At 43.7% G+C, this 15,931-nt stretch overlaps 1 long non-coding RNA gene across 2 annotated transcripts; it reads left to right on the top strand.

Annotated features, from left to right (window-relative positions):
• The first annotated feature begins 4,561 nt into the window (after window positions 1-4,561).
• On the top strand, window positions 4,562-12,957 carry LOC132538242 (uncharacterized). 2 transcript variants are annotated; one of them, XR_009549645.1, is made up of 4 exons: window positions 4,562-4,656; window positions 8,105-8,199; window positions 12,474-12,556; window positions 12,823-12,957. It is a non-coding gene; the product is annotated as an uncharacterized LOC132538242 (long non-coding RNA). The 2 variants fall into 2 exon arrangements; XR_009549644.1 differs by lacking the exon at window positions 12,474-12,556.
• Window positions 12,958-15,931: the final 2,974 nt, after the last annotated feature.

Raw genomic sequence — 15,931 nt, 5'->3', positions numbered from 1 at the left:
CATGCCGGATTCTCGTATCGCCAAGCTACACATTAAGCTCACGCGAGGCAGAGGTATGGTGTAGATGGAAAACAGATGATACCGTTTTTGCAGTGCTAGGGATTGGTCGCCATTTTTTACAAGCTCCAATACTACACAGAAGGTGCCGTGGCTCTGGGCAACAAGCTTCAATGCCCTCGTGTCTCTTCCCCTGTCTCTGTATATTGAAACAAAAAGGCATTCCAGGGGTCATGAACTAATGCATAAGAAAGACCCTAGCATTGCAAAGAAATGTGTTGGTATGCTTCTAAAAACCCCTTCTGTTTCATTAGTTTAATCCCCCCTGCTTAACACTGTATTCTATTTACATAACTACTGTATTCTATTTACATAACCACTGCTGTGGTCTATTTACATAAATCACTTTTACATTTACATAAAGCACCACCCTCCCTCCAGGGCATTGGTGGTTCAGTGGTAGAATTCTTGCCTGCTCCGCCCCCTCTCCTTGTCACACCCTGATTTTCACCAGTCACTTTTCTCTCCACCCTCTGTATGTCACATCTTGTTTACACCCTACTTGGAAAGTATGTAAGGACAAGATTGTTCCTTTTAGTTAGTTGGTAGTTGTGTTAGTTTTAGTCTAGCTCGGCTTAGATTGCGCTGCATCCTGCATGAATAAAGAGATACTGCATACAGCTCAACCATGAGTCCCTGGTCATCTGTTACCCGCCCGTGAAGCCAGCCCGTCGAAAACGACAGAAACTAATTAATTTAAAAAATTTAATGGGGAGTCGGGCTGTAGCGCAGTGGGTTAAGCGCAGGTGGCGCAAAGCACAAGGACCGGCATAAGGAGCCCGGTTCAAACCCCGGCTCCCCACCTGCAGGGGAGTCGCTTCACAGGCAGTGAAGCAGGTCTGCATGTGTCTGTCTTTCTCTCCTCCTCTCTGTCTTCCCCTCCTCTCTCCATTTCTCTCTGTCCTATCCAACAACGACAACAACAATAATAACTACAACAATAAAACAAGGGCAACAAAAGGGAATAAATAAATAAAATAAATATTTTAAAAATAAAAAAAATTTAAAAAGGGGTCGGGTGGTAGTGCAGCGGGTTAAACGCACATGGCGTGAAGTGCAAGGACTGGTGTAAGGATCCCAGTTCGAGCCCCTGGCTCTCAACCTGCAGGGGAATTGCTTCACAGGTGGTGAAGCAGGTCTGCAGGTGTCTATCTGTCTCTCCCCCCGTTTGTCTGCCCCTCCTCTCTCCATTTCTCTCTGTCCTGTCCAACAAGGATGACATCAATAACAACAACAATAATAATGACAACAAGGGTAACAAAAATGGGGACAAAATGGCCTCTAGGAGCAGTGGATTCTGCAGGCATTAAGCCCCTGCAATAACCCTGGAGGCAATAAAATAAAATAAATAAATAAATAAATAAGAGTAGATTGTAAGACTGGCTGGAAGAAGTCCTAAGATTCCCCGATTCCTTGGCCCTTCCTAAGCAGCTGGGCAATTCCTGTCCGACCACTGCAGCTGAAGATCTGAGATGTCTTTCCTGCATCAAGGAAACCATGGACCCTCTAGTTGGAGCAGCCAATTCAAAGGGTTTGTAATAAAGGAACTGTACTCAAAATAGAGGGACTAAAAAGAAAGACAAAGTGGGGCTGGGCGGTGGCACACTGGGTTAAGTGCACACAGTACAAGGTGCAAGGACCTGCCCAAAGATCCGGGTTCGAGCTCCTAGCAAGCAGCTCTGCAGGTGTCTGTCTTTCTCTCCCTCTCTCGACCTTCCCCTCCCCTCTCAATTTCTGTCTGTCCTATCCAATAAAATGAAAAAAATGGTCACCAGAAACAGTGGATTAGAAATGCCAGCACTCAAGAGGGAAGACAGAAGGGAGGAGGGAAGGAAGGAAGGAACGAAGGAAGGAAGGAAAGCTGGAAGGAAAGGAAGGAAAAGGAAAGGAAGGGAAGGAAGGAAGGAAGGAGAGAGAGGAGAAAGAAAAGAAAACAAAGCAAAATTTAGACTGGGGGAGTCGGGCGGTAGCGCAGCGGGTTAAGCGCACATGGCGCAAAGCACAAGGACCGGTAAGGATCCCAGTTCGAGCCCCCGGCTCCACACCTGCAGAGGAGTCGCTTCACAGGTGGTGAAGCAGGTCTGCAGGTGTCTGTCTTTCTCTCCCCCTCTCTGTCTTCCCCTCCTCTCTCCATTTCTCTGTCCTATTCAACAACGACGACAACAATAAAACAAGGGCAACAAAAGGAAATAACTAAAAATAATTTAAACTTTTTTAAATAAAACCTTGGACTGGGTGCTGGGTGGGGTGTATTGCACTGGTCGCAAATGATTCTGAGGAAGGTGCAGAAGGCTGAGATGGAGCGGGCCTTAGGGTCCTGGTGCACAGTGATGGGAAGCGTCTTAAGAGTGCTCTGCAGTCGCCGATCACAGGAGGTGGGAAATGGTGTCCGCATGTCCACCGTTGTACCTGTGAGCCAGCAACCCACAGCAAACTGATCTGAGAGAGAAAAAGAAATAAGCAAGGGGAACTGAGTGGGCGTCCTTGCCTCGACCTCCTAGGAGCCTCTGTCGAGACAGACTCCCTGAACACAAATAGCCGGGGCTTTCTCTTCCCGTTAAGTGACTGGAAGTCATCACACTATGGGGAATCTGAAGACAAAGGCCAAAGCAAGGAGCCCTACCACTACCACAGGGGCTGAGACTTCCCAGCCAGCTCTCCATTCCGGCTCCATGCCTACATGCTCCACACAGGACAGGAGAAAAAAAAAGAGCTAAAATACAGACTTCTGTTGACTCTTTAGCTTTCTGCGGCTGGTCACAAATTCCAGGTAAGAATAATGACGAATTTAATGACTTTGTAAAAGATACAGATTTGCTTTGGGGGCGGGACAGGCAGTGGCGCACCTGGTTGAGCACACACAGTACAGTGCACAAGGACTCAGGTTCAAGCCTCTGGTCCCCACCTGCAGGGGGAAAGCTTCACAAGTGGTGAAGTAGGGCTGTAGGTTTCTCTCTCTCTCTATCTACCTATATCTCCCCCCCTCAGTTTCTCTCTGTCTCTAGTCAATAATAAATAAATAAAAATATTTTTTTAGGAGCTGGGTGGTGGTGCACCTGGTTGCGCACACGTTACAGTGCATAAGGACCCAGGTTCGAGCCCCGGGTCCCCACCTGCAGGGGGAAAGCTTCACGAGTGGTGAGGCAGAGCTGCAGGTGTCTGTCTCTTTCCCTTCCCTCTCAATTTCTGGCTGTTTCTACCCAATAAGTAAATAAAGATAATAAAAAAAATTAAAAGATTTTTAAAAGATTTGCTTTGGAGGACAGGTGGTGGTGCACCTGGTTGAGCACACACGTTACAGTACACAAGGATCAGGGTTCGAGCCCCTCAGTCCCCACCTGCAGAGGGGGAAGCTTTGCAAGTGGTGAAGCAGTGTTGCAGGTATCTTTCCATCTCCCATCTCCCCAATCTCTCAATTTCTGGCTGTCTCTATCCAATAACTAAAGATTTAAAAAAAACCTTAAAAAAATGCTGCTTGCTTTTTTTTTTTTTGCCTCCAGGGTTGTCGCTGGGGTTCAGCACCTACACTACAAATCCACTGCTCCTGGAGGCCATCTTTTTTCCATTGTTGTTGCTGTTGGATAGGATGGAGAGACATTGAGAGAGGAGGGGAACAGAAAGACAGATACATGCAGACCTGCTTCACTGCTTGCGAAGCTGCCCCCTACAAGTGGGGAGCCGGGGCTCAAACCCAGATACTTGAAGCAGACCTTGTGTTTCTTACTATGTACGCTGAGCCCCCATTTTACTTGCTCTTCTCCCAACATTGTTAGAAGATAATTTGAAATACAAAATGTTCTCTCCTAACCCCCTCAATTTAACATATAGATTCTGGTGAGATATCTGTAGTCAACAGTTCAATGATCCATAAGATTATTCTCAACTGAACACAGTAGTAAAAAGCCTTTGTGTGTCTAATTCTTAGTCTATCAAAATGAAGTAATGAAGTGAACCTATCACCCACCTCTGTGCTAGAATTTCTATGCTTTTTTTTATGTGAAAAGTATGTCATCTGTTGTGATTCTTTTAATGCGGCTGGCTAAGCTGACTCTCAGAGCTGTTCAGCTTTGCTGACCCTCCTCCACTACTGGTTGGACAGAATGAGTATATAGGCTCCTGCATGGGTTCACCTGATGATCTCTGAAGACCTAGTTCCATGAGGCTATAACTTTACATTCCACTGGAGCAACACATCATGACCAGAATTATTAAAAAAAAAAAAAAAAAAAAATTCACTCTCTGGCTCCCTTCCCAGATTTGCAAACCAAACCACAGAAAGTGAGTTCGACCCATTTCACTCTCCGACCTGCAGATTCTAAAGACAGTTTGGTAAACTGGTAACAGCTGTGTGTTTGAAGGAGGCACTCCAGCCCCACCCGGGTCATACCTCATGTGGGGAGAATTCCAGGCTGGGCTTGGTTTCAACCAGCGTCCAGTCCTGGTAGTGTTCTCCGGACCTTGGCTTACAGTGAAGGGACAAACCCCACCCATGGGTGGCCCCCTCCCAGGCTTCTGACTTCAGTTTATCCTGGGGTGTGTGAGAGTGGGTGGGGGAGAAGCAGAAAAAGAATCCTTTCTTCCTTGAAGCCTGGATTATAGGTGAGTTCTTGGGGAAAGAGGTCACATTGACTAGTTCAGCAAGATTATTACACAGTCTATTATAGCCTTAGATATTCTTCTGTAGTCACAGAAGAATATTCTTCACGGCTCTAAGCTACTTTTTTCAGATAGAGAAAGGGACAGAGCCATAGAGGAAAAGCCACTACAGACTCTAACTTTTCCGGTAAAGTGGGGGTCAGCTGGCGACAGGCTCAAACCCAGATCCCACACACAGCAGAGCAAGCTCACTACCCAGGCCTGTCAGCCCTTAAATACATCAAGTAGGTCGGATGTTTTCTGTTATGCACTTGCCAAATCCTTTAAGAAAAACACTAAATTTTCCACTTTGGGGGGAAGAGTACTGTCCTGACGACTGTCCTTTGAAATTGGTGATGGGGGCTGAAGGGTTTGGTTTGGTTCCCCCCCTCCAAGCACAGCGCGTTTTATGTTTTCTTTGCGTTTGCAAGAATTGCCAGTTTGTCTTTTGACACATTTCAATAGCTACAAAGCTGTTGACCAAAATGGAGTGATATTAATGGTTTTAAAGAGCACTTCCATATAAAATCCCAAAGGCTCGGGGGTCGGGCGGTGGCGCAGCGGGTTAAGCGCACGTGGCGCAAAGCACAAGGACCTACATAAGGATCCTGGTTCGAGCCCCCGGCTCCCCACCTGCAGGGGAGTCGCTTCCCAGGTGGTGAAGCAGGTGTCTGCAGGTGTCTTGTCTTTCTCTTCCCCTCTCTGTCTTCCCCTCCTCTCTCCATTTCTCTCTGTCCTATCCCAACAACGCACAACATCAACAATGGTAATAATAATAACCACAATGAGGCTACAACAACAAGGGCAACAAAAGGGGGAAAAATGGCCTCCAGGAGCAGTGGATTCATGGTGCAGGCACCGAGCTCAGCAATAACCCTGGAGGAAAAAAAAAATCCCAAAGGCTCAATTCATACACACAAAGCTTGGAAGAACTGAGAGGTGGGGGTGGGGTGGGGGAGGGCTGTCTTCTTAATTGTAAGCTAATCAACCTGCCAGAGCTTAAAAAGAGACCTGAAGAAAAAGGGGAAAGCCAGATACTTTCAGATTGAGATCATGGCTATCAACCAAGCTTCCTCTGAGAGAAATGCCTGCTGTCACTATCTTCAGAAGTGTTTAATTATTTAGGGGCCTGCCAGAGTCTCTGTGGGAATCACGATTATTTATAAAATGGTTAAATAAAATTGTAACTAAGTGGATGAAGCAAATTAAAATCATCAGTTAATAAGACAAGGTCAGAGGGCTGGGGAGAGAGCATAAAGGTTATGCAAAAGCCTTTCAAGCCTGAGGCGTTGAAGTCTGAGATTCGAGAGTCTATCCCCAGCATCACCATAAGCCAGAACTGAGCAGTGTTCTGGTAAAAAAAAAAAAAAAAAAAAGACAAGGTCAGAAACAAGGACACACACACACACACACACACACACACACTAGCATGAGAGTAAATGTTTCCTTCTTCTTGTGATTGTGAATCTGTCTTTCCCTAATGATCACAAGATGCTTCTTGTTACCAGCTTGTCACCAGCAGAAATCCCTGCAGAGGTTATTTTCTGCAGAGCCTCAAGCCAGCTGCGCTAGAGCCCACTATTGTTAGCTAACGGTGTGGTGTGGCTGGTCCAGTTGTAGCTGAAGGCAGTGCTCCAGCACCCAGCCAAGACTGCCGGCACTGCCTTGCTGCACTGCTCAGGGCCTCGTCGCTCATTTTCCTGTCTTTATGCTCGATTCCCTGTCTCCGGCTGGCTGCATGAATAGTGTGGTTTCTCCATGGCGCTGGACTTGACTTCCAGCCTCTCCAGTGGTTATGTGGAGTAGTCAAGCACGTGGATCCCATCAGATGGAGATCCTGTGGTCATACTCATTTTTTGTGATTATGTTGAAAAAGAGGCTTTTCTTGTCAGTGCTTTTGTTTCTTTTTTAAATATATATTTATTTATTCCCTTTTGTTGCCCTTGTTTTATTGTTGTAGTTATTATTGTCGTTGTTGTTGGATAGGACAGAGAGAAATGGAGAGAGGAGGGGAAGATAGAGAAGGGGAGAGAAAGACAGACACCTGCACCTGCTTCACCGCCTATGAAGTGACTCCCCTGAAGGTGGGGAGCCGGGGGCTCGAACCGGGATCCTTATGCCGGTCCTTGTGCTTGGAGCCATGTGTGCTTAACCTGCTGTGCTACCACCTGACTCCCAGTGCTTTTGTTTCTAATACCAGTCGTGTGATGTAGTAATTACACTCTAATTTCTTCAGTAAATTTCAATAGTATTTTATATTTGCTCCAAGAATTTCACAACAAACATATTGTTAAATATTATAGGTAATGCTGATTATCCCAAGTCCCAAATTTTTCTAAAACTAAAACTCAGGTTACCAGTGCCCATAAAGACTAAACTTCTCTTAATCAAGAGGTTCACGCAGCAAACTGGATTACAAAAAGGTCACAGATTTCCCCTGTAGGAGAGGATATAAATGTTTCTGCACTTCTCGGGTGAATCAGAGTCAGAAAACTGGGAGTGGGGTGACAGCTCATACACGAAAGAATTTTAGAGCCAGAAAAGAATGTCACCCTCAGGCTGATGATTCAGAGATATGTGTGTGTGTGTGTGTGTGTGTGTGTGTGTGTGTGTGTGTGTGTGTGTGAGTGTGTGTGTGTGTGTGTGTGTGTGAGTGTGTGTGTGTGTGTGTGTGTGTGTGTGTGTGTGAGTGTGTGTGTGTGTGTGTGTGAGTGTGTGTGTGTGTGTGTGTGTGTGAGTGTGTGTGTGTGTGTGTGTGTGTGACAGAGTGTGTGTGTGTGTGTGTGTGTGTGTGTGTGTGTGTGTGTGTGTGTGTGTGTGTGTGTGTTTTGTTTCTCCTGGAGGCTAACTCTGGGCATTAGATGGCAGGACTGGAGGCTGAGAGAAGTGGTGGGCAAAGGCAGGACCATGATGCCTAGGTTCACTCTTTTGATACTTCTTGTCCCACTGTTAGATCATGTAACACACACGCAGACACACACACACACAGACACACATGCAGACACACACACAGAGAGACACACATGCAGACACACATGCAGACACATACACACATGCAACACACATGCACACACGCACAAATGTGCACACATACACACACATGCGTGCACACATATATAGTATAAATAGACGTTTTGCCAAGACCAGAAGAGAAAACACAAGTAGAACCTGAACTGGAATTGGCGTATTGCACCAAAGTAAAAGACTCTGGGGTGGTGGTGGGGGAGAATACAGGTCCAAAAAGGATGACAGAGGACCTAGATGGGGTTGTATTGTTATATCGAAAACTGAGCAGTGTTATGGATGTACAAACTATTGTATTTACTGTCGAATGTAAAACATTAATTCCCAATAAAGAAATTTAAAGAAGATGTTTTGCATACTTAATGCACACATCTTACTACATTTGCAGATACATTTATAGCTACGAAGCCTTCACCATAAACTGTACCATAACTACGCTCGATCATCAGTTCTAAACTCCCTCCCTTCCTCCTTTGTCTTTTGGTAAGAACATCCTATATATAAGAACTACCCTCTGGACACTATGTTTACGCACAGACAGTATTGTTAGTCATGTCACTCTTCTGAGCAGTAGGTCTCCAGGACTTGTTCACCAGGCACAGCTGGAACTAAATATCCCTCCCCATGTGCTCCTGCCTTTTCAGTCAACAAACAGATAAAGAGGGAATGGAATATATACTCAATGGAAGGCTATTTATTCTCCAACTGATTAAACAAAAAGGGGGGAAAATAAACCATATTGTTTCCTACAGGACACATTGAGTGGAGGTGATTATGCTTAGTGAAGTAAGGACGTGGTTGGCAACTCCCAGACAGCTTCACTCCTATGTGGAGTATAAATAACCGAACACATGATGTTCAGCGGGGAAGCAATTACAGAAGCCAGACCTTCCACCTTCTGCATCCCACAATGATCCTGAGTCCATACTCCCAGAGGGTTAAAGAACAGGAAAGCTATCAGGGGAGGGGATGGGATACGGAGTTCTGGTGGTGGGAATTATGTGGAAATGAACCCCCTTATCCTATGGTCTTGTCAATATTTCCATTTTATAAATTAAAAAAAAGAAAGAAAGAAAGGCCCTAGCTGTGCACACACACACACACACACACACACACACACACACAGAGATGGTAACAATACCTAGCTCCCAAGGGTGCCACGGAGGGCTCAGTGGATACGATGCAAACCTACCTGTACTTGGTGTAGTTCCAAAGATGACGGTGTTCAAAAAGTGAAGATCATTGTTTAGATGTTTTGCAGCAGTCAGTCCACAGTGCAGAGTCAATGCATTTTTGATGGCTTACTTAAGTCGAGTTATGATGCCTTATTATAAAAATCTTATTTCAGTACCAGAATTTTGAAATAGATGTAATACATGATTTACAAACAGAGAAACTGAAGTGTAATTATATATAATGAATCTTCACTCCCAAAGTTCGAATCTGCTATATGGAAGTTCTAACCCTCAATGTGATGACATTTGAAGATAAGACTGTTAGGATATAATTAAATCTCAGTGAAGTGATGAAGTCTACACATTTTGTGGTGGGATTACTGCCTTCTAAGAGGAGGGGAACACCAGAGTGTTCTCTCTGCCAAGTGAGACCAGAGGAACTCAACTTACAGACCAAGAGGCCTCTCACCAGGAGCCACACTGCCCAGCAGCTGCACCCTGGACGTCCAGTGTTCAGCTCTGTGAGAAAAAAATTCCGTTGCTTTAGTCACTGAGCCTATAGCGCTCTTGTTATAGCAGCCCATGCTGGCCACAGCACTTAATAAGGGCATCTAAGATCATCTAGCTAGTGAACTGTACCGGAATTTGATGAAGCGTTTAATGGAAAAGTTTGGACTTTTTCCTACAAACTGTGTTCCACGCGATGCAAGAGGGAAGCTTCTCAGGCTTCTTCTGAGAGAATGTTTTCCCGGCTAAGCATGGGTCCCATTAGCACACTTGGCTGTCTGAGTCAGCGTGTCAGAACCACTGCACGTCTCTGTGCCTCGGTTTCTGGGTTTGTATATGGTTCTTCATAGGAAATGCTGTTCTCATAGGCTGGCAGGAGAACTCTGAGACAACATGGTATGACTAGCAAGTATTTTTATCACTGTTACCCAGGGGTCAACCCAGATTGCTGTATCGGAGATGAAAGAGCAACAGATATTATATTTTCAGCACAGACTTTGAGACTTCATATGATACAGTAATAGCTTCTCATTTGTGGAATATTAAATTTGTGGTTTCCTGAAGTCATCTCTGAGAAATTTGGAAGAGAGCTGTACGGGTCGACTGGCAGAATCATTCTCAAGGGTTTTAGAAGAAAGGGCAAACCCATACTCCTCCCACCTTCCACCACTGCCACCACCCTATTCTCAACCAAACCTCTAATCAGAATCTTCGGGGGGGGGGGGGGCAGTACATCTGCTTTTAATAAATACCCCAAGTGATTCAAACTGTAATCTTCAAAATAAGGGGGAAAAAACTAAGAGAGACCTGAGGGCCAAGTGTTTTTTCTAAGGTGTGGGGCCCATTTTGGCAGTGATCAGTCTTACCAGAATTATCAGCTCGATAGGACTAAGGAGTCTCACAGAGTCGCCCCATACAGACCACAGAGTAGGAAGCTGTCAGTTAAGAGAGGACTCGAGTGACAGGCTCCAAAGCTGATCTGCCCTCTTCCGTGACCTAAGGAGACAAACATGGAGAAAAAATAGCGCACTCAAGCGGATTTGGAATCTGACCTAGGTGTAAATACTATGAGATTCTTCATGTAAACACGTAGTCTATCTTCTGTTTGGCTTAGATCCTGGTGAAAGATCATCCCAGGTTAGCTTTTTGAAAAGCATCTTATCTCTCTTTTGTATTTTTATCCAGGTGTGACTTCTCCTTATCTGTTATCTGGGTATTGACACTGGGTGGAGGGGAGTTGAGACTGGACCCACTAATCCTTCCGTTGAAATCAACCAAGTTGTTGATTTACTTAATTTGATAAATTAAATTGTTGGAGTCACCAAACGATTTTTTAATTTTTTTCTTTATTTTTGAAATTTTAAAAATATTTTATTTATTTATTTTTCCTTTTGTTGCCCTGGTTGTTTTATTGTTGTTGTACATATTGGTGTTGTCACTGTTAGATAGGACAGAGAGAAATGGAGAAAGGAGGAGGAGAAGACAGAGAGGGGGAGAGAAAGACAGACACCTGCAGACCTGCTTCACCACCTGTGAAGCGACTCCCCAGCAGCTGAGGAGCCGGGGGCTCGAACCAAGATCCTTATGCCGGTCTTTTGCGTTTCACTTCATGTGTGCTTAACCCCCTGCGCTACCGCCGGACTCCCCCAAATGATTTTCATAGCAAAAATATTTCAGTGCTTTCTATGTGTGAATGTGGACTTATGATAATAGGATATATATCCTATACTATATTCTATTCTATTCTATATTATTTTTGCTGAAAGCTGCCAGGTATTTCAGATCTGAAACAGAAGGAAGAACAATCTCAAGACTGTCATGAGATCAGTCTGCACACGTGACGTGATGACTGCCCTAACTGTTGCTGAGAAGCAGGGATGTGCAAAGACAGCTGGTAGTTGGCTTTTATCCCTTTACTTATTGCTCTTAGCACAGTCACCTCAATTCTCGGTCCCATACTTTAACTCTTGTGAATGAAGCAGCTGTAGACACAGAGGCACATAAATCTTGAATTTGTGCTTCTGTGTCTTCTGAGTAGATGCCCAGGAGTAGTATTGCTGGGCTACAGGGTAGTTCCATGTTTACTTGTTTTTGTTTAAGTATTCTTCAAACTGTTTTCCATAGGGGTAGTACCACTTTGTTCTTATGTAGAGTATAGATGACTAAAACAAAGGAACTTGCAAAAAAAAAGATAACGACTGTCTTTTGCAAAATATGAGGACTAAGATGGTTAAGGCAGGTGGGAATATAGAACCTTAGTAGCAATTTGGTGACTTGCAATGCCCCAACTACGGATATAAAATACCCCTGGGAGGGCCAGGCGGTGGCGCACCTGGTGAGCGCACGTGTTATAACACACAAGGACCCAGGTTCAAGCTCCCAGTCCCCACTTCCCAGGGAAAGTTTTGTGAGTGGTGAAGCAGGGCTGGAGATGTCTCTCTGTCTCTTCTCTATCTCACTTTCCCCTCTTGACTTCTGACTGTTTCTATCCTGTATATAAATAAAGATAATTTAAAAAATGAAAATACTCCTAGAATTTGATAACTCTGTAAAAACAATGTTAAATCTCTCTCTCTCACACACACACACACACACACAAGAATGTGAAGACTGGGGATAGAGCATAGTGGTTCTGTTAAAGACCTTTGATCCTGAGGCTCTGAGGTCCCAGGTTCAATCCCCAGCACCACCATATGCCAAACTGATCAGTACTCTGGTCTCTGTATTTTTCTCTCTGTTTCTTTTTCACTAAAATAAATAAAATATTTTTTAAAGGAGGAAAGCAAACTTTCTGAGGGTAAATTCTCATATATCTCAGATAGAGAGATAATTCACAAAAATGTAAAGAACAAAAGAACAGCTGTAGTTCTCAAGAGAGTTGTTATAAATACCTAGTCTCACTTAGTCAGTAGCTAAGCTAGAAGTCAGCCAAATACTAAGAAGGTTGTTTCTACTTTCCTAAAAACAAAGAAACAAATTTTATTTTATTTCTCATAGCAATATCAAGTGCTAATTTTAAGTCGATAATTTAAAAAATTGTATTAGTGATTTAATATTGATTTACAAAATGACAAGATAACAGGGTATAGCTCTGCACCGTCCCCACCACCCAAGTTCTGGATCCACCGTCCCTCCACTGGAAGCTTCAGCAGTTGCAGGTATGGGTCGACTAATATTTCTACAATTTCTGTCTATATTTGTATGTATTTGCCCATTCGTTTTCTGTGGGACATCTTACGAGAAAAACAAATAAACAAACAAAAAAAAATAGTATAGCCACAGGCTCTTTGGAATATAACTAAAATATGCCTACTAGCTATCAACAAAATGGAGGGTTCCCCCCCCCCCAGTTCTACATCTGCACTATTCCAGCCTTTAGTTAGTCAACACTTTGTTTGGCTCTATATGTTAACTCTCTTTTCAGCCACCAGGTTCCAGATGCTACCATGATGCCAACCAGACTTCCCTGGGCAGACAACCCCACCAATGTGTCCTGGAGCTCTGCTTCCCCAGAGCCCTGCCCCACTAGGGAAAGAGAGAGACAGGCTGGGCATATGGATCGACCTGTCAACACCCATGTTCAATGGGGAAGCAATTACAGAAGCCAGACCTTCCACCTTCTGCATCCCACAATGACCCTGGTTCCATACTCCCAGAGGGATAAAGAATAGGAAAGCTGTCAGGGGAGGGGATGGGATACAGAGTTCTGGTGGTGGGAATTGCGTGGAGTTGTACCCCTCTTATCCTATGGTTTTGTCAGTGTTTCCTTTTTATAAATAAAACAAAATAAGATAAAATAAGAAATTTTAGTCCAAATGAGTTATTTCTCTCTCTTGATCCAGATAGTCACTATGTGGCAATAAGCAAGGAGTTGGAGGGGAAAAGAAAGCTTCTTTTTTTTTAATTGAAAGAGTAGGGCACCACTGTGTTATCCTGGGCTGTGCGAGGGACCAAATCCAGGTTCCCATGCGGCTAGGCAAGTCTTCTGCCCACCTACCACACCACTCCTGACAATATTAATTTTTTATAAACCAGCATTCTTTCAACCGGAAGCCAGGAAAGAAAGAGAAGTGTTCCCATAACAAGAATTCTATACTTCCTTTATTGTAATCACATCAGGCTTCTATTTGTTAAATGTCTGTCTTCCAATTAAACTATAAATTCCATGTGAGTGACTACATTTTTCTTAGTCACTACTGTGTCTCTCTTCTAGAGCTCTGGCATGTAGTTTGAGGTTCAATAAATATCTTTTAGTAAAAAGCTAAATAAACCACTGTGATAATTTGTTTATGGATGTTTGAAACAAGTAAGATTCAAATTGCAGGTGAAACAAGTGTGTAGTATTGTGCTTATATTTGTACAAGTGGAGTATATAAAGAAGTTATTGGGCATTAAAAGGAGGTATTTCTACTTGTCAAGAAAGGATAGGGAATAGTTTGGGGGCCAGGTGGTGGCACACCTGGTTGAACACACATGTTACAGTGCATAAGGACCCAGGTTCAAGACCCCTGTCCGCACTGCAGGGGGAAGCTTTGCGAGTTGTGAAGCAGGGCAGCAGGTGTCTCTCTGTCTCTCTCTCTCTCTCTCCCTTCCATCTCAATTTCTGGTAGTCTCTAGCCAATATATAAATAAAGGTAATACAAAAAATTCAAAAGTCAAGAATAAGAAATAGTCTTGTAATTATATTGAAACTTGCATGATTGCATTGGTAATAATTCAAAATCAAAGAGAAAGGCTTAATAGCACCTAGCTCTGTATCTCTTCAAACATCTTTCATCTGTTACACAATATGCACTAGTGTAAGGAAGTCAGACCTTCCACCTTCTGCACCCCACAATGATCTTGACTCCCAGAGGGATAAGAAATAGGAAAGCTATCAGGGGAGGGGATGGGATATGGAGTTCGAATTGTCTGGAGTGGTACCCGTCTTATCCTATGGTTTTGTCAGTGTTTCCTTTTTATAAATAAAAAATTTAAAAAAAAAGAAAATTGAGAGTAACTGACTCAGAATATTAATAGCAAGTCAAGTAGAGGAGGGAAATATATCTACTTCTCAATGAAAGGATTTTGAAGAAACTTCACTTAAAGAAGAAATTATTTGGGTGGCAGGGGGGCCAGGCTGTGGCACACCTGGTTCAGTGCACACATTACAAGGACCCAGGTTCAAGTCCCTGGTCCCCACCTGCAGGAGGAAAGCTTCACATGTGGTGAAGCAAGGCTGCAGGTGTCTATCGCTCTCCCTCTCCCTTCTCAATTTCTCTCTGTTTCTATCCAATAATGAAGTAATTCATAATAAATGATAGAATATCATTCTATAACAACATAGTAAATGATAGTAACCAGCCAATCAAAGAAGAAATTCCATGGGAGCTGGAGAGTCAGCTTCCCGTTGCGCGGCCAGGCCCAGGCTCCGGTGTGTGATGGGTAGTGCTGTTGCTGGAACAGAGAAAGTCCGGGTGCTATGGCGACTCTCAGAAAACCAGAAGTGGCCCAGAGCTGGCCAGGCACGAAGCCCAGCTTCCACAAAAAAGATAAACAAACCATTTAAATAGTGTGTTCCTGCAAGTGTAGATATTTTATGCTTTAATAATGACATCTGTGTGTGTGTGTGTGTGTGTGTGTGCGTGTGTGTAAATACACGATATGCAGTTTTAGTATACAGATATATCTGTGAAAGCATCACCAAAACGATTTTTTAAATCATCCTTCATTGGACAAACTCAAGCTTTCTTAAAGATTTTTTTTAACTTTTTAAATCTATTTTTTTCCCCTTTTGATGCCCTTGTATATCGTCGTTGTTATTGCTGTCATCGTTGTTGGATAGGACAGAGAGAAATGGAGAGAGGAGGGAAAGACAGAGAGGGGGAGAGAAAGATAGACACCTGCAGACCTGCTTCACCGCCTGTGAAGCGACTCGCCTGCAGGTGGGGAGCCGGGGGCTCGAACCGGGATCCTTCTGCCGGTCCTTGCGCTTCGCTTCCTGCTTAACGTGCTGTGCCACCACCTGGCTCCCTTTATTTTTCTTTCTTTTTTTTTTTCTGGCTCCTTAAAGATTTTTTATCATGCTAAAAGATACACAAGATTAAAGCTTAATAAAACAAAAGGTAAAGCAGACATTAATGAAACTGAGAATAGAATATAAAAGAAAAAAATCTCCACCCTCTGCAACCCACAATGACCCTGGGTCCATGCTCCCAGAGGGATAAAGAACAGGAAAGCTGTCAGGGGAGGGGATGGGATACGGAGTTCTGGTGGTGGGAATTCTTTGGAGTTGTACCCCTCCTGTCCTACGGTTTTGTTAATGTCTCCTTTTTAAAATAAAAGAAAGAAAGAAAAAAGAAAAAATCAGCAAAGCTAAAAGCTGTTCTTTAAAAATACCAACAAAATCTAGGAACCCTTAGATGAACTAGAAAAATAATCAAGACTCAAACTGCTAGAACCAGAAGTGAAAAAAAAAATGGGGGGGAGGGAGATACTGTAACTGATAGGAATGAAAGGCAGAATGAGAGAAGACAATGGCAATTGTATGCCAA

Source organism: Erinaceus europaeus, chromosome 4, assembly GCF_950295315.1.
Source record: "Erinaceus europaeus chromosome 4, mEriEur2.1, whole genome shotgun sequence".
Taxonomy (NCBI): Eukaryota; Metazoa; Chordata; class Mammalia; order Eulipotyphla; family Erinaceidae; genus Erinaceus; species Erinaceus europaeus.
The sequence above is the reverse complement of the archived record's forward strand: the minus strand, read 5'-3'. Positions and strand labels throughout refer to the sequence as shown.